Source organism: Limulus polyphemus, unplaced genomic scaffold (genome assembly GCF_000517525.1).
Source record: "Limulus polyphemus unplaced genomic scaffold, Limulus_polyphemus-2.1.2 Scaffold853, whole genome shotgun sequence".
Lineage (NCBI taxonomy): Eukaryota > Metazoa > Arthropoda > Merostomata > Xiphosura > Limulidae > Limulus > Limulus polyphemus.
In genome coordinates, this window is record NW_013666463.1 from 354,840 (window position 1) to 374,962 (window position 20,123).

Consider the following 20,123-nt stretch of genomic DNA (forward strand, 5'->3'; position numbering starts at 1 on the left):
CGCCCTTTCAGCCGTGTGGGGCGTTATAATGTGACTGTCCATCCCACTATTCGTTGGTAAAAGAGTAGCCCAAGAATGGTGATGACTAGCTGCTTTCCCTCTAGTCTTACACTGCTAAATTAGGGACGGCTAGCGCAGATAGCCCTCGTGTAGCTTTGCGCGAAATTCAAAAAAACAAAAAAAGACACTGAACCTTTGCGCGAAATGTGATCAAAAACAGATAAAAACGTTTCGAGTTATGTGGTTGAATTTTGTTTGATCTTGACCTTTGACGTACGTTAACCAAACTTTAATCAATTGGCTTTTAGGGGGACATTTAACTTTTGTAACAAACGTGATCAAAATAAGATGAAATCTTTCCGAGTTATACTGTTCACACATACACACACGAGTGAAAACATACTACTGCTGTTGGGTGGGAGTAAAAATGAGTGAAGTGAAGGGGTAACAGTGATTTTGTCTTTACAACTAATAAAGCAGTTGAAGCGATTTAAGTCAAATAAGAAAAAAAAAAAGAAAATTGGCTTTTACACATTTACTTCCTTTAATTTTTGTTGAATATTTATCAAAAGCTGTGTACCTAGTATGAAAGAGGAATTAATCAACATGACTCCAATATGTCTAATAGAGCAAGTGTATTAAAATCGCCATTACCTGTACATGTTTTATTTCATACATTAGATATATTAAATATTTCTAACCCCCGAAAGCAGCGTTTACCGTATAGTTACTCGTGTTCGAGATGCCATCTATTGTTAATAATGGAGAAATCATGTGATCACATCACGTTGGAAGTTTTCAACTTAATGAAGTGAGACAAAACAATGTGAGTTTTACACGCAAGAAACAGAGATAGCATATGGTAATAATTAGATAATAGGAAATATTTCTTATGTCATTATTCAGTAACTGAAGAACATACAAATATTAATAAGGTTGATTTTAACAATAGTGCATGCTATAATAATGTCCAGCAACAACGTCGAGAACTTGGAACTTTCGAGATTAATGGTTTATCAATAATATTTATCAGCAAGGAACATTAATAGTCTCTTTCATTATATATAGACTTAAATAATTCAAATCGTATTTTCCCAGGACTTAGACCAATAAAAAAAAATATTTTCCACACATTGCGCAAATAATCTTTTTTTTTCTAAATATTTTAGACTAATAATTCGTAAAGTAATATAAGCTCGCGAATATTATCTGACCTTCAACATTGTTTAATATAGGTAGTTTTTTACTAACGTTATTGTACAGTTTCATTTACACAAATAAAAGAAAACGAGGCAAAGGATTGAACAAAACAGTCAATTAAATAAATTGGTATATGTATTTTACGTGTTCGCACGTTACTCGCGATTTTTCTTCAACACAATTACACACATAGTGTAAATTCCGTTGAAATAAATACCAAGGGAGAGCATTGTTCAATACACAGCAGGCAACACAATACGAGGAATTGTTCAGCTTTGGAAACGTACATTTGTGTGCTTGTTTTGTATTCTCACAAACAGGAGTGGGTACAAAGATGTTGTAATTCTTAAAAGATCTAAATTCGCCTAAAACTGTGACCCTGTGTAGTACAAGTGAGCACTTACAAGCTATATGACCATCCCGGATATGGAGGCGGATAGACGTGTCACCTTCACTTAACATCTGGTCACGTGTTTAGATGAGACAAGAAACCATGTTAACAGACAGTTCTAGTTGATGGGACGATTTATCGAATCAATTTCCTGACTGCTTGCTTCCGTCCTTTTGAAGATCTAAATAGAGTGTCAATGTCAAAGGGCTTGAGTAGGCCCTGTACCCGACGTAATGGTGGGTGTAGAGGTTGAAAACAAAGAAAATACTTGACAACGTTTATTGTTGAACGCGTTATTTAAGTCAATAACGTACATCAACGAAGTTCAGAGGGAGTTACTAACTGGTTAGTACTATATCATAGAGCATAAGACAAAAAGTGTCCTTATCCATACAAGGTGAATATGTTTGAAAAACATGGAAAAATACATTAATAAACGAACATTTTAAGGTTATTTTAATTGATTCTCATGGAACAAATTTCAAAATAAATACCGCAATCTTTATCCATGATAATCTGTTTTGGAGTATATTAGAAAGACAGTTAATCTGTTTTGGATTATATTAGAAAGACAGTTTTCATTAGTAAGATAGTTGGGGTAAATTCATACTGAAAATACAAAAAACGGTTGTAAGTTGGGTGTTGTTTGATCATGCTACAAATATATCTTTCTTGGGTAAATGAGCATTCTTGAATCAGCTGAAAATAGTTAGCATGTTTGAGCTATCGGCGAGCTGTCGAATCCAAGATTTTAGTGTTGCAAGACCGTGAATTTACCGTTGACCCACTGACAGACCGTTGTGGTAAGATGAGTATTGTTGGTTCTTGTTAAAAAGATAGATTTATTTGAACATATATTTAACGACAGAACCCGAGTATTTCTCCAAACTTCTGAAAACCCTTCGGTTTCCCTCAGGGTAACTGAAAAGAAATAATAAACCAAGACGTTTAATTTCTTTAGTGAAACTAGGACAGTTGGTAATCTTCTACAGAACGTTATGTAATAAGATGGGTTTGATTCTTCATTCTGAAAACTTTTTTATCTATTTATAGTATGCTGGTTAACGCTGGTTCGTGTTAGTAAAAAGAGCTTTACGTGCTGTTATTGGTATTATTTGATTCATGCTGAAATGCTATAGTATATATAGTTACCGTTGGTTTATGCTGGTAGGAAAGCTTTCTACAGTAAGTTGGGTATTGTTTATTGACACCAGGATGGTTACTTTCTGGGAGTGAAAAATGAAGTGACTGTAAAGTTGATTTTGTTTACATAAGCTTCGATGTATGGTACAATCCCTGTTGTTGGTTCGTTCTAGGAATGATGATTGTGGTTAGGAATATGGACGTGTTGGTGGAGTTCCTCTTGTTTATTTACGTTACATTGGACATTGCTATTTGTGGTAAGGTCTCTGTGGTTTGATTCTACTATATCTGATGTTGGAATGTTATATGGTTTATGGTAATATGTGTAGTGTATGTTGTGTCTGTAAAGGATGTTATCTTGTATAGAAATGTGTTGGTAGTGGCGAGACAGTCGTTGTTATACTTCTACTTGAATGAATGTTTGTGTTTATGGTAATATGTATAGTGTTTGTTTCTTGTCTACTTACACTTGAATGTATATTTCTGTTTATGGTAATATGTCAATGCGTCGTTTCTACCATGACAAACACACAAACTTTACTAACACTAACTCAGGCTTTTAGTGGGTATAAACATTAAGCTGCTTGCTAAAAGCATTAAATACATCCTAAAATGACTGGCTCTGCGTCTAAGTCACATCCTGATAAATGAATAATAATAATAAAATCAAAAGCCAAACATATATCAGCTTAATGACCACAATAAACAGAAAAAATCTATTAACGTAAATAAACAAGATAAACTTAACTATTCACTGTACATCCTTACAGTAGATAAATCATTTCTAATAACATCAAACAACAAATATATTACTATAAACAGAAACATCCATTCAATTAGAAATATAACATGGACTTCCTTGGCACTATCAACACAGCTCAATACGAGGTAACATCCTTTATAGACAAAACATACACTAGCTTGGCATAAAATGTTATTAATACTACAATGAACACATTACTTGGCATAAAATGTTATTAATACTACAATGAATACATTACTTGGCATAAAATGTTATTAATACTACAATGAACACATTACTTGGCATAAAATGTTATTAATACTACAATGAACACATTACTTGGCATAAAATGTTATTAATACTACAATGAATACATTACTTGGAAGAAAATGCAACTTATCTATGTATATTATAATGGGTTGTTTGTTGACTTTGTTTTTCTTATTATTCACAGTGTTTTATATTGAGAACTCTATTTCTGGTCACGCCAAACATGGAAAGTCTTAGTGTTTTATTGTTTGTTCAACGTACAATGGATCGTTAACGCTTTTGTAGGAAGCCAGTTTTAATACCTAACTCCAGCAGAAGTTTAGCCGATAACATTTATCAGTTTTATCTAACCCCAAGTGAACACTAGCAGTCTAAACACGAAGGCGGGGCTACTGCTTCGACAAACAATGTGTTTAGAACAGCGTTTCTTGTCTGAAATACCCCATAAAAGTCAAAAAATAGAAAGCTGTGGAAAATCAAGATTTGTTAATGTGCCTTTCAAGTCAAGCCCCGTGGCTCGTGACCTATGGCCGCTCCCCGTCGGGCTGTGAAGACAGGTGCTGACGGCGGACTACGTCCCACGCGGCTGTCACGCAGCATGCTCTCCTCGGGCAAACACGCAATGCTCGTCTATTCTCGACACTTGTGAGCCATATATATACTGTTCCAACGTCAGTGGAAGAAAAATGAGTACATTTAAGCAGTTCTTAGTTTGTAAAAAAATGACCACTTTACGTTATGTTCCTAAGAGATAGAGAGTACGTATGATTACTATACTAAATAATCTGGCGCTAAGTAAAAATTAAGCACATCGTACAACCTCAGCACTAAATTATAAACATGGAATATATGTAATTTTCCTCATTCAGCTCAATAATGGAGCTCTAGTTTGGCTTCTAAACGTTTTTACAGCTGTGCTTGTGGTTTGTGAATTCCAGTTCGCTAGTCACACCATGACGTAAATTGTCGCCTGATATAAAATTTTTGTTTTCTGTTAGAAAATGAACGCTGTTTGTGAAATAACCTCTAGAATACAGAAAGTTTAATTGTTATGCTTCCTACTATATCTGGAAGGTATTATTTAATAAAACAATTAACGCCAGTTCCCTAAACAAGATATTATAACGATACGACTTAAAATAATATGTGACGTCCGCTTTAGACACTTAACACATTGATGACGTCAAGACAAGATTATGGAAACATTTCAAAGGCTCGTTTTACTGATTGAAATGTCGACATACTTATATACAGTAAAAGTACACTGTCTCGAATGGAGTGATGTAAGCTCTTTTAGGAAAAAATAATGCGGTAAAAAACTGACTTTGTGGTTTTGTGTTAAGAGAAGGATGGTTTATTAGAGGACTTCCTTATCGTACTGGGACCCGGCATGGTCTAGTGGTTGGGGCGTTTGACTCGCAATCTGAGGGTCGCGGGTTTCAATCCCCGTCTCACCAAACATGCTCGCCATTTTAACCGTGGGGGCGTTATAATGGTTGGTATATTCGTTGGTAAAAGAGTAGCCCAAGAGTTGGCGGTGGGTGGTGATGACTAGCTGCCTTCCCTCTAGTCTTTCACTTCTAAATTATGGACGGCTAGCGCAGATAGCCCTCGTGTAGCTTTGCGCGAAATTCAAAATAAACTAAACCTTCCGATCTATCAACTGAAAATTAGGAACAGCTACAGAGTAATTACCGTGTAATTTCAACTTCATTGTGTTGTGGCTCGTTTTCATTAACACAGAGTCACTTCGCTGTGTATAATATGGCCTCGTTTTGTAACAATATATAACATCATCAAAGACGGTAGAGTCACTTCGCTGTGTATAATATGGCCTCGTTTTGTAACAATATGTAACATCATCAAACATGGTAGACTCACTTCGCTGTGTATAATATGGCCTCCTTTTTGTAACAATATGTAACATCATCAAAGACGGTAGACTCACTTCGCTGTGTATAATATGGCCTCGTTTTTGTAACAATATATAACATCATCAAACATCAAACGGTAGACTCACTTCGCTGTGTATAATATGGCCTCGTTTTGTAACAATATATAACATCATCAAACGTGATACAGTCATTTCCTTGTCTATAGTATTACCTCGTTTTTGTGATAACATATAACGTCAACAAACATGGCGCAATTCACTCTATGCGATTACATAATAAGATATTTTGTGTCCTCATGCAGAACAAAGTCTTCGATTCGAAATTAAAATGTGTATGGAACTGAGCCCGTTGTTTTATGATTTTTCAGTTAAGGTGTATGTCGCTAGTCCCATCCACTATATTACTGTAAATTACAGCTTCTTGTGAAACGGTTGTGTCCAAGCAAACGTAAAATAGTAGTAATTAAAGAGCCAGTTAATACATTTTGTCGTTTCCCACTATGTGATTATCTGGGCAAGGTGGTAATAAATATTTCATGTTCAGCTGAGTGTAATTGTAGATCGTTTTATTTATTTATTTTTTGTTATTCCACAAAGATCGTAAAAAAATCAACTGTTAGAAATTTGCTTTATGGAATCTTAGGAAATAACCTTATAGGCTAATAGCCGTTTTATTGAACAATAATAAGTATAATATTGTACATTATAACCATAAATTATACCACTGAAACGCCTTTAAAAAATTACTAGTTTTCGAAAATTATTTGCATCAACGGATTAATAAGGTGCTTTTTGCTGTAGTTAAACATAGACTAGTTGAATATTAATCTTTGGTAATTTTTTGATAACATACCTTTCGAACAATGTACAAGTCTTATCTAATTATGTTTAAAACGTCTATATAAAGTTGGACAAAAAAAGCATTTGAATGTATTTTAAATCATTCTCTATAAACCTATGTACACGAGCAATTTTTATTAGACGATGAATTGAAGATAGTTATGTGAGAATCTATTTTAAACTAAACCAATTAACGTTTTGGGCATTAAAAATATACGTGTTAATGTTTTACGTAGCAACTTATAGAAGAATGAACTTATTACAATTTTTTGAGAATATAAGGTGAACACTATTTATCAGTTATGAATAACGATTATTGGATTTTATGGTATTTAGATGGTAATATTGTCTACCTGACGCTAGGTGTTCCGTAAAGCTCGGGAAGACCAATCACGAAAGAAAAAGATGAAACAAAAACAAATTAAGTATGCTAATAAATTAACATGTGTTAAGTTGTACTAGTTGAAAAATTACTATAATTAATATGTTGATATGCATCTTGACGTCACTTGAAATTATAAAGAAAAGACATTAATTTTTAATGTGAAATAAAGTCAAAATATATCCCTAAATAACTATGATTCAATGTCCAACTCTCAAAGGGAAAATTTTAAATATAATTCTTCGTAAAACCTTATTTTTTTCTGTTTTTATTGACGTCGTATCTCAAAGACTCTATTTTCTCTGATTAAAGGATATTGGAAATTTATTCCTTAGTTTCTAAATAAACTAGAAATTCATCATGAAACTTTATCTTAAAGATTAAATAAAAGGGGCATGATTTTAATACTGATGATAAAAAGGTTCTATTTCCTACTATGGAGAGAACGAGGTTTTAAGTACTAAAACAATGAGAAGAGACCAGGGTTTTATCACTGAATACTGAAGAAGGTTTCAAGCGTGAAACTGAAACAAGGTTTTCATTACTAAGGAGAGAATGGGGGTTTTATCACTGAATACAGAGAACAAGGTTTAAACTGTGAATCTGAAACAGGGTTTTCATTACTAAGGAGAGAATATGGGTTTTATCACTGAATGCAGAGAACAAGGTTTAAACTGTGAATCTGAAACAGGGTTTTCATTACTAAGGAGAGAATAGGGTTTTTATCATTGAATACAGAGAACAAGGTTTAAACTGTGAATCTGAAACAGGGTTTTCATTACTAAGGAGAGAATATGGGTTTTATCACTGAATACAGAGAACCAGGTTTAAACTGTGAATCTGAAACAGGGTTTTCATTACTAAGGAGAGAATAGTGGTTTTATCACTGAATACAGAGAACAAGGTTTAAACTGTGAATCTGAAACATGGTTTTCATTACTAAGGAGAGAATAGGGTTTTATCATTGAATACAGAGAACAAGGTTTAAACTGTGAATCTGAAACAGGGTTTTCATTACTAAGGAAAAAGCAAGGTTTTCATTATTAAGAAGAAAATAAGGATTTATGACTGAGCATAGAACAAAGTTTCAACTATGAGTCTAGATCAGGACTTTCATTACTGTAGAGGGAATAGGGTTTTATTATTGTTGGACACAGAACAAGGTTTCAACTGTGAGTCTAGATCAGGACTTTCATTAATGTAGAGGGAATAGGGTTTTATTATTGTTGGACACAGAACAAGGTTTCAACTGTGAGTCTAGATCAGGACTTTCATTACTGTAGAGGGAATAGGGTTTTATTATTGTTGGACACAGAACAAGGTTTCAACTATGAGTCTATATCAGGACTTTCATTAATGTAGAGGGAATAGGGTTTTATTATTGTTGGACACAGAACAAGGTTTCAACTGTGAGTCTAGATCAGGACTTTCATTACTGTAGAGGGAATAGGGTTTTATTATTGTTGGACACAGAACAAGGTTTCAACTGTGAGTCTAGATCAGGACTTTCATTACTGTAGAGGGAATAGGGTTTTATTATTGTTGGACACAGAACAAGGTTTCAACTGTGAGTCTAGAGAAATATTTTGAACAATGAAGCGAGATCAGGTTTTTAATACTAAGGATAGAATACGATTTTGGACTTTAAATAGAGATTACAGTTTCTTATCAGTGGGCGTGGATCAGGTTTTGAACACTGTTAATGAAGGATGGAATAAGGATTTGGACACTAAAGATAAATTAGGGTTTTCAATGCTGAGGATAAACGAGACTTTCCAATAATGAAGAACACTTGGAAATGAGAAGGATTTGTTTATCAAACAAGATAATTTTCCAATGACTTCCTGTAATGCACAGCTTGATTTTTAATAAATTGTGAGTTTTATTGGGTGACTTGTATTTTATAAAATGTTATACATGTTTACTTGTCTTCATTGTAACATTTTCATCAACCTAAAAGCTTATATAATTTAGAAATATATTTTCTTTCGACTAAAACAACACAGAAACCAATAACGAGGAGTAAAGGATGTTGAAACATATATTCACTTTTGACATTTTTTTATTCTTAGTTCATTTTAGGTTAAATCGAAGTTGTTATTTTATCAATATACTAGATATTTCGTCTTTAAAGTAAGCAAAAAACAGTTAAAAAAAAAGAGCGAGATATTGTTATTCAAATTAGTTTCGCAAAGTGTGTAATAAGTTATGTGTATAACGTAGATTTTCCACTTCGAATATTTTTACCTGTATGATATAATCACTTAATCGAAACTTAAAATGAACGATGTTGGATATACTTTCATGTGATCAATTATTTTAAGTTTTAAATATTGATATATTGAATAAAATGAAAATAAATTATACAGCGTATAACCATACATAATTATTATTTTTTTATATAGTTATTCCTACCAAAACTATTTTTTTTTAAATATATTACTAAATAACTGTATATTTGCATATAAAGGTGATATTTTGACCTAAAAATTTCGAAATTTTGTCTTTATTTGAATTTCGGAGCTAAATTGATGAATCTTACATTAACTAAAAATAATTATTTCATAGACTAGGTAAACATACGTACGAGACTACTAGTAGAAATTCTTGTCACAGCCATGCCAAAGCCAATATTATCGAGAGTATAAAACTTATTTGGAAGTACGTGAGACGTTTTGAAATGAATGGAATTTTCTTTTTTTATGTAATATCATTTTAATTGCACTAGAGCAATAATTATATCAATAATTCTGTATGTATGCTACAATTTCTTTTTTCATCTAAGGTAAAATTGAAAATGTTAATTGTGACGCAGTTTGGCCTTTTAGTTTGGTTTGGTTTGTTTTGAGTTTCGCGCAAAGCTACACAAGGGCTATCTGCCCTAGCCGTCCCTAATTTTGCAGTGTAAGACTAGAGGGAAGGCAGCTAGTCATCACCACCCACCGCCAACTCTTGGGCTACTCTTTTACCAACGAATAGTGGTAAAACGAATGACCGTCACATTATAACGCCCCCACGGCTGAAAGGGTGAGCATGTTTGGTATGACGGGGATTCGAACCCGCGACCCTCAGATTGCCAGTTGAGCTCCATAACCACCTGGCCTTTTAGGGTTCCCTTCCAACATTATTAATGGCAGGTTTTTATTGCTTGTTGGGTAACGATTCACTTAAGAAATTCAGATAAATAGCCATCCCCATCCTGTATATGTTCCTGATCCAGCACCATGTGACTTCCAGGTCACTTTTCCTTTCATTCACGGACTGCTTAAGAAGGCAACTTCCAGCTAACTGATGTATTAACGCGCTTGTATCGTAACACTTTACCTACATCTTACCAAACCAGTATGATGAAGCTCATGGGGTACTTCGTTGGCAAATGATGTGGTTGCCCTCATTGTTAAAATTCTCATTCTCAAACAATTAGCAGCTTACTGGCTGCAATGTGTTATGGTTGACTTACATAAAGTAAAATCCCGATTTTTTCTGAACATTTCACGTAAAATAACCCAGTGAAAACTTTTAAGTTTCCGCAAAAAAACAGGATAATATTTTAAATTATTTTAAAGAATCGTGTGTATTAATAGGTACACCAAATAAACCCAATGCATAGCATTTGAAGGTTAATATTAGGTTGCAAATATATATATATATATATATATATATATCGCTCTATAATCTGATAGACCCCCAGTAGTATGTCTGCGGATTTGTACCGCTAGAAACCGGGTTTCGATACCCGTGGTGGGCAGAGCACAGATAGCCATTTGTGTAGCTTTGTGCTTAATAACAAACAACAACTAATCTGATAGATGCGCATGCCTATTTTGGTCATTGTTTAGTTGTCTGTTTGATAAAACTAATGCTCGAGCAGATAACTCTTCTTTCTGCTATGCAAATTCGTGGTGTATGAACAAAGTGTGTTTACCTCTTTTAACACATGTAGATAACGTTTTTTTTTGGTCACAACCATTTGTCTTGAGCTCCGAGAACGCGCACTACTGCGTCTTTTCTTGCTATGACCGGCCCACTTCATTCTTCTTGGTAAGAACTAGTAAAACCAGCAAACGTTTTGTTTGTCGTGTAAATCTGCATATTTCAGTCCCACATGCAGTAGAGAATCGAAACCACAGATAAACACGTATCTTAATTGATATGAACAGCGGAAACGTAGAGCGCTTCGGCCCACCGAGCTATTATTAATTCATCTTCAGCTTTTGTAGAACATCTCTTGTAGACCAAAACTTGGTGGGTGCACGAAAATTCCACATTATGGCTTATCAATTATGTCCTAAAAGTGTTTCGTGCTGCCTGAAGGCGTGAAGTACTCTCGCCTGTTACTTGCACTTACGTAAATGGACGGGCAGGCGTTAATAATGCAGCACTGAGAGAAGCAGATTGCTATGTAGAGACAGCAATTTTCCCGACTAGTGAGACTCAGTGTGCTATTCCCTAGATTTCCTCTTGTGCCAGACAGACGTGAGTTCCCACTCTTTCTAGCCTATGTAAGCTTATGAGCCCGTGCATACGGATGACACGGTGGGCCCGAGGCTCGAGCGGTAGTTTGCATGCACACCAAGGGAAACGCCCCCCATGCACTGCAGCGGGTACGCCAATGGTAATGTGATGTGTCGAAAGGCATCAATCAGGGAATGATGGTTTACATTTTCTAAAAACGTTTCTACTTTATTGCACCAGTAAAAAACAAATGTCTTCTCTTGCTGATAGGATTTCATAATTGTAGGACTCTGGGTTCCTTAACTGTTTAGTGCAGAGAAAGCTCGAATATTACCATGAGCCCTACGTGATGATGAAAATATGATGCTTGATAGTCTTTTTTGTGAAAAGATGAGTTAGCACAGACATTCAGTGTTACAATAATATCACACTATTTCTTCTCTATATATATAAAAGAGACGCCGTAGAAACACTTCTGAACAGCCATAAATTTGGATATCATTATGCCAAGTTATAGTAAACACAAAAAACGTCTATCTAGTGTTAGCTTCTATAAAACTCTTTCTTATGGGTAAGAAAAGATCTTAAGGTTTATATTCCAATCATGGATGAAAAAAGTGTATTTCATCTTATAAGCTGCTTTTCCTGTAAAGCGTTGTTGTCATAGGAAAAGCGAACTACATCACATGTTCGGTGAGTTGTGATTCTCTTTCTAGTAAAAAAAAAAAGAAAGAATTTCTTTTACGTAATATTTTCAGTGTTAATTTTATTAAGTTATCTTAACTATTCAATCAAGTCCTTCAGATTAAGATCCGAAAACACGAAACAGGTACTAGAAGTAGACAAGAATTGGACATGATATCACAATATATATGTAACCAATTGAGATGGGGCTAAGAAACACATTACAATTGGAAGAACTCAGTGTGAGTCAAAGTTTCTATTAAGAAATCAGTAGCGCCCATACAATTATATTGTCTCCATAGGAAATGATCTAAATGGCCCTAATGCTTTTCCCAACTCCTAGATGTTCACGTAAAATACATATATATATATATATTCATTCACAATTTTTTAGACACTTGATGGGGATAAATCACTCGAAGCTCTATATATTTTACATATTAGTAAAAGAACAGTGAAGGAATGTCTTTATGTACTTTTTCTTATCATTTTATGAAAAAAGTGAATTAAAATTGTAAGTTACATACGTTTGTTGTGGGTGACCTCACATGAAACAACTAGAGAATATGCTGATATTGTGACTTCATTTGGAGAAGTATAGTAAGTATGTAAATATTTTGACATTACTTGGAGCAACATAGATAGTTTGAACATGTTGTGATCTTATTGGGAGCAACATAAAGAGTTTGAACATGTTGTGACTTTACTTGGAGCAACCTCAAGAGATTGAACATGTTGTGACTTTACTTGGAGCAACCTAAAGAGGTTAAACATGTTGTGACCTTACTTAGAGCAACATAGAGAGTTTGAACATGTTGTGATCTTATTGGGAGCAACCTAAAGAGGTTAAACATGTTGTGACCTTACTTGGAGCAACATAGAGAGTTTGAACATGTTGTGATCTTATTTGGAGCAATATAAAGAATTTTCATATATTGGAATTCATTTGGACCCATGTTGTGACATCACTTGGAGGAGCGTAAAGAGTGTGTAGATCTTGTGACCTTACTTGGAATAGCACAGAGGGTTTGCACATGTTGTGACCTTACTTGGGGTAACATAGAGAGTTTGAACATGTTGTGACCTTACTTGGAGTAGCATAGAAACCTTGCACATGTTGTGACTTCAACTGAAGCAGGATAAGGAGTATGCACATATTTTGACCTCCAGGGAGGCAACATAGAGATATATTAGTTTGATTCATTTAGAATTATTTTACTGGCAAGCGCCATGGTGCTAGTCCTTTAGCTAGTTGGTTGAGCACTCGCCAGCGTGCGACAGACCTCGGATTCAAATCTAAGGCGAAGAAACATGTAATAATAAAAAAAACAGAGAATGTGCGCATGTTCTAACCTAATTTGGAGTAACATGGAGAGCGTGCACGTGTTGTGACTTCAATTGAAGCAGTATAAGGAGTTTGCACATACTGTGACCTTACTTGGAGTAACAAAGAGAATTTTCACATGTGTTTGTTTGAAGTTAAGCACAAAGCTGCGCAATGGGCTATCTGTGCTCTGCTCACCACGGGTATCGAAACCCGGTTTCTAGCGGTATAAATCCGCAGACATACCACTGGGGTCTATCAGATTAGAGAGCTATATATATATATATATTTGCAACCTACATATTAATCCTCAAATGATATGCATTGGGTTTATTTGGTGTACCTCAGACATACAGCTGTGCCACTGGGGGGGGGGGGGCTTTCATATGTGACCTTATTTGGATCAACATGGAGAGTATGCGGATGTTCATGTTTGAGAGAGAGAGAGAGAGAAAAAACGTGAAATATATAAGGTTTTCCGTGACATTTCATGAAATAAGAATTCAGTCTTCTGTTTACATGTATTGTAAGACTGAATTTTTCTCGCGTTTAGTTAATACGTCGCTTTAAACTCTTTAATTAATAGAAACGTTTTGTTCTATTATTTTTACAAGTGAGTTATTACCTTGACATAATGCTATAACCTTGGCGGAATTTCCTTAACTTTGTCATCTTCAGTCTAAGTTGTTGTCGGTAGGACTGTTTACACGTCAGCATTGCGTTACCACTTTCATTTGCACTTGATTACTTTTAAATGCAAGCGATGAACCTAATGAGTATTTAGATTCTATTATAAGATACACAACTGTGCTTAGGATAACAAAAACACTGCGGTCTGTAGAAAATATAACATCTGGTTAACGTTATTGGTTAAGAGTAAATATACCAATTGATAAGTTACGTTGCAAGATGTTTATTCTCCTCAAAGCTATATCGTAAATCAATGATGCATAGAACGGGTTATAAATGCCTAGTAAATATCTGTTATGAATCATCACAAACATAGCAGGCCCGTCATGGCCAGGTGGTTAGGGCGCTCGACTCGCAGTCTGCGGGTTCGAATCCCCGTCACACCACACATGCTCGCCCTTTCAGCCATGGGGGCGTTATAATGTGACGGTCAATCCCACTATTCGTTGGTAAAAGAGTAGCCCAAGAGTTGGCGGTGGGTGGTGATGACTAGCTGCCTTCCCTCTAGTCTTACACTGTTAAATTAGGGACGGCTAGCGCGGATAGCCCTCGTGTAGCTTTGCGCGAAATTAAAAACAAAACAAAAAAATCACAAACATAGCATATTCATAATTGCTTCGATAGGTAGTACCATTGTATTATATATATATGTATTCAAGCAACAATAAGATTTTCTTTCGAAATGGTGTATTTAAGTGTTTTATACTCACAAAAAAGAAACCTATCAAACTCTATTCAAGAAGATTGGCACCAAAGCTAAACAGTTAAGTCAGAAAACTAATTTCGTCATTAAAAAAATCAAGATAGCCGCCATTTATAAATAATTATGTAATTTTGATCCTGAAATAATTGTTGTTTCACTTCTAGTTTGGTTTAATATTTTTTCAAATTACCGAGATGGATAACAGTATTTATCCGTACTTAAGTTACGCGCTTCAACGGTAAGGGATATTTGATGTCATGCCCCCACGTACACTTGAACGTTCAAATTAAATCAAAAGGTTTGGTTTTGTTTGTTAAGTTACTGTGATGGGCGACAGTGGTTATTTAGACTTGGGTCAGGTACTTCAACAGCAAGCTATGTTTGATGTCCCCCGTGTACAATCGAACGTTTAAATTTAAAACGTTTTTGTTTACTTGTTGTTGTTTTTTTGTTTTTTCAAAGTGCAAAACTGAATAATGTGTGCTTTGAGACACTCCACGGATCGAACCCCGAATCTTAGCGTTATAAGCCCTATATATTACTGCTGAATAACTTGGGAGGGGAATTAAAAATGAGATTGGTTTAATCGAATAAGTTACTGAACCTTTCATATGCCGTTTTGTCTGATTACACTATGTATTTAGTTTACTCGGTCAAGCAGCTGTGTTTTGTTACCCAAAATAAAATATTTAGCATTATCTTTAAAGCGACTAAAATATCTCAAGAAACAGAAATTAATACATTATTTAGTTTCTCAGTGTCACTTTTCTCAAGGAATATTAAATTACATCTTATGATAAAGTACCTAAGATTTGACTCAGTGATAAGTCTAAGATATTATAACACTAACAAGAGGGAATCCTCAATAGCCGCGGTACTTGAAATTCTTTTAGGCAGGATTAGAGTAAGTTAATCTATGAGACCTTTTATTTCCTTTTTATTAGCTATATGTTTGTGCGCCAGCAATACCAAGCGTGGGGCGCCCATATAGCCGATTCAATATTATTACTTATCCGGATCTTTACCAGCCCACCCTCAAATTAAAATTTTTTTAGGCAGGATTAGACTAAATTAATCTATGAAACGTAGGGCGTGGTAAAATACATCGATCGAAAGGGTTTGATCTCCTGAGTTCAAAACTGTAATTAGATCTCAGATCGGCCAAGAGATGACGAAGCTATGAGCTAAACGATTGTACTTGAAAAAAAAAAAACCTCAAAGCCTTTCTATGAGCTGCAATTCCGCGACTAAAAATTGCGGTTCGATACTCACGGTTGGTACAGCACAGATAGTCTACTGTGTAGCTTTATATTTATCAACAAACAAACTGTTCTACTAAATTTATTCGATTTTTGCTTTCATATGTGGCAAAAAAATCTTAGATCACAAAATACAGAGAATGTCAACAGCTCTTGCAGAAAGCTGTGTTATATTAACAATAAGTGCTGAAAAAATTGATTGATTGTAATATAATTTTCATATCATCTGAATCTCTGATACATAAAGTGGGATATCTATATAGTAGTGTTGGGAAAAGAGTAGCCCAAGAGTTGGCGGTGGGTGGTGATGACTAGCTGTCTTCCCTTTAGTCTTACAGTGCTAAATTAGGGACGGCTAGCGTAGGTAGCCCTCGTGTAGCTTTAACAAACAAAGCCATTGCCATCAAATGACGAAATTCATAACATACCAAACAAAACTATATAGTGGTGAGAAAAATCCACTAAAAATAATTATTCTTACTACAAACTAACCCATTTGCGTTAGCCGTCCCTAATTTAGCAGTGTCAAACTAGAGGGAAGGCTGCTAGTCATCATCACCCACCGCCAACTCTTGGGGCAACGAATAGTGGGATTGACAGTCACATTATAACGCCCCCACGACTGAAAGGGCAAGCATATTTGGTGTGACGGGGATTCGAACCCGCGACCCTCAGACTGCCCTAACCACCTGGCCATGCCGGGCCTGCTATATGGAAGGGGCAAATCTACGTCATATGAATTAAACTATAAATTTGATATCTGAAGAAACCATTCTTCTTCTATACATAATAGTGTAAAGGTTTTCCAGCATATGTTGTTACTGTTATCCCCGTGATAGCTATCCTTTTCTTTGCTATTTTAAAATCTTAATTTAAAGAAATATATATACATATTATACTATTTTTGGTTACTGGTGTGATGAAAAAAAGAAAGTGGCAAAAATCTTTAACGTGTTTGTAGCATTTTCTTATTTTTCAGGTGTTAGCGATCAGAGAATGTTAAGGCGTTCGCTGGTGATCCTAGGTGCTTCTTAATGCTGTTAGTTTTATTAATTATATATTTTGATCTTTAAAGAGGTTTTCTAATATATTTCATCCCTCTGTAGCTCAGCGGATAAATTTGAGGACTTATAACGTCAAAAACTGAGATTCAATCCCTGTGGTGAACACAATATAAATAGGCCACTTTTACACTTCTGTATTATTGAAATTACCGAACGAGGAACACATAAAGTTTTGTATGAATACAAATTTTGGACAACCAGTTTCTTCTGTATGGTACATTAGTTATCTCCCGGGTGAGTCATTTATGTAAATTACGTATGTAAGCGCATTTTCAAGGACTATCTAGTTTTGTCCTTTGTTAGATATTTTGTTCTTGTTTCAAATTTTATCTCAATGCCATCTATTGGACCTTGTATGTTATAAATTTCAAAATAAATAAAACTACTTAGTGAAAGCTATTAAGGTTGCATTAAGACATTAAGAACGGATGTAGCAGACGAAGAATAAAATACAACTTTTTATAGGTATTTCTTATACGATGAATAAACAGAATTATATAAAATAACAAATGGAAATACGTAGATTTTATCTATATTTTTACACGATGAATAAGTTCAATAATTATAAACGAACGTAATTTTAAAACCACCTAGTACAATATTTAATTGAAACAATAATGAGTTGAAATCACATTTTATGTTCTCCCTCAACATCGCTAAACTTTATGTTTGTTACAACAGTTTTTTTTTGGGGGGGTATGGGTGAAGTTTTAATGTGATAGCTTATATGACTTGTTTTAACTTTAATGAAAACGGTAGTTTTTGCATCCTAAAACCTCCAGGTGCATTTCAGTGCCCCCCCCCGTGGCACAGCGGTATGTCTGCGGACTTACAACGCTAGAATCCGGGTTTCGATACCCGTGGTGGGCAGAGCACAGATAGCCCATTGTGTAGCTTTGTGCTTAATTACAAACAAACAAGCATTTTGGTAAAAAAACAAACAAACAAAAAACGACTTCATATTATAATGGTTCATCATATGATGCAGACGGCATTATGAATTCATTTTATGTTTTCATGATAGCCCTCCCCCGTATATCTATTTCATAAGAAAAGTACATTTTGAAGTTTTAATTTAATAGAAAGCCAAGTGCTTATTCGTAATTAATTCTTCAATTTTATCATTGTTGTGATTAGACAACGCAAACACACACACAAATATGTTTATTGAAAATGATGGCCCGTCATGGCCAGGTGGTTAGGGCACTCGACTAGCAATCTGTGGGTCGCGGGTTCGAATACCCGTCACTCCAAACATGCTCGCCCTTTCATTCGTGGGGGCGTTATAATGTGATGGTCAATCCCACTGTTCGTTGGTAATCGAATAGCCCAAGAGTTGGCGGTGGGTGGTGATGACTAGCTGCCTTCCCTCTACTCTTACACTGCGAAATTAGAGACGGCTAGCGCAGATAGCCCTCGTGTAGCTTTGCGCGAAATTGAAAAACAAAACAAACAAAATGATAACATTAAATGTATGCGTGAATGACTAACACCAAATAGCTTAGCCAATCAATTCCATATGAAAACGTTTTCCAGTTTGTGACCTTTTGCTATGTTAATCAATTTTGATTAACGTGGCTATAAAATATTACGCGCTAACAAAAATGGCTATTTAAAAGTCATTATAAACTAATTCTGTATTAATAGTAATTAAAATTAAACAAGATTGATACAACGTTTTGTGGATTTTCCATTCATAGAGTAATTACATTGTCCTTAAATATACCTTTTAACATATTAAAATGATTATTATGACAGGGAGGAAGAGGCTTCTGTGACCTACGTTCCTAAGAGCAGATTAGATAATATATTCAATAATTGGTTAATCTGGCATTTTCTAAGTTAAATGTTTCCTGTTCGAACATTTTGTGTATTATGTCCTTTACTGTAATGAATTATTTCTTGGTATTCTTTATCATATAGAGAGTACTGTAATACTTGCGCACATCCTTATATCAATATTTAGTGGTTACATGTATTTCGTAATTCTGAATACCTTTATTTGACCATAATTTGTAGACTTGAACGGCTTGGGTTTGGTTTATTTTGAATTTCGCGCAAAGCTACACGAGGGCCATCTGATCTAGCCGTCGCTAATTTAGCAGTGAAATACTAGAGGGAAGGCAGCTAGTCATCACCACCCACCGCCAACTCTTGGGCCAACTCTCAGATTGTGAGTCAAGCTCCCTAACCACCTGGTCATGGCTTGACTAGCGACCACTGTAGACCTTTCAGTTTGTTTAATATGTCATAAAGAAATAATTAATATCACGAATTTTATTTTCAAGAAATTATCCTTTGCCTAGTCCTTATTACCTAAATATAGTTATATTTATCATAGTATTAAGTGTATTCCACTCAGAATCATTTTGAGATATTGCGAATGGCTTTTAAAAACACAAAAGATGAATGACACGCTCTGTCACACATATCTACAGTATTGCTTCAATACTAAGCGCATGACAATAAAAATAACAGTCATCAAATGTGATTTGAATAAAGTGAAAAATATCTCTAGACAACTTTACAATTGTTGAATTCTAAGTATCCGCGAAGGAACAAAAAACAAAATCAAAATTAAAAAATCTCGATGAAGTTTCAAAATTACGTTATATGTAATAAATCATAATTTACTACGACTTCTGTAAATTTATTTTGAAATTTATAATTTCATTTCGATAAACTATGACAAATTTTAAGCACGCTTTTTTGGTTCACTGTGATACCCTAGTTTTAAAACTAAGGGCTAATGCAGTATTAGCTAAATATACAATCAATTAACAGAAAAAGACATATAATAACAGTACACTGATGGCAAGTCTGTCATTACAACACAAACATCTTTCTCCAAACTCGGCAGAAAGTTTGTGTCAAGGAAAGTTAGTAGGTATGTTTCAATAGATTCCACCAAACTCTGAAAGTAGCCTTATAAACTAGAAATATAACCTGTAGAATAAACGGTCAATAGATATTTGTACCCATAGTGTTAGGGTTCAGTATATATATATTAGGTCGTCAAGAAATTAATGTCGCATTTTGGAACACTTTCATTAACCACCCTCTAAAAAACGTACATCACGTA

General features: G+C 34.8%; 1 long non-coding RNA gene across 2 annotated transcripts in view; it reads left to right on the forward strand.

Moving 5' to 3' along the window:
* LOC111086112 overlaps positions 1 to 20,123 on the forward strand; it is a 52,643-nt gene that overhangs the window by 10,524 nt on the left and 21,996 nt on the right. Inside the window, exons 2-3 of one of the 2 annotated variants that reach the window (XR_002610871.1) lie at positions 6,817 to 6,905; positions 17,084 to 17,269. This is a non-coding gene — a long non-coding RNA (uncharacterized LOC111086112). Of the gene's footprint in view, positions 1 to 6,816; positions 6,906 to 17,083; positions 17,270 to 20,123 lie in introns of those variants that run through there. The other variant, XR_002610870.1, reaches the window with a different exon arrangement.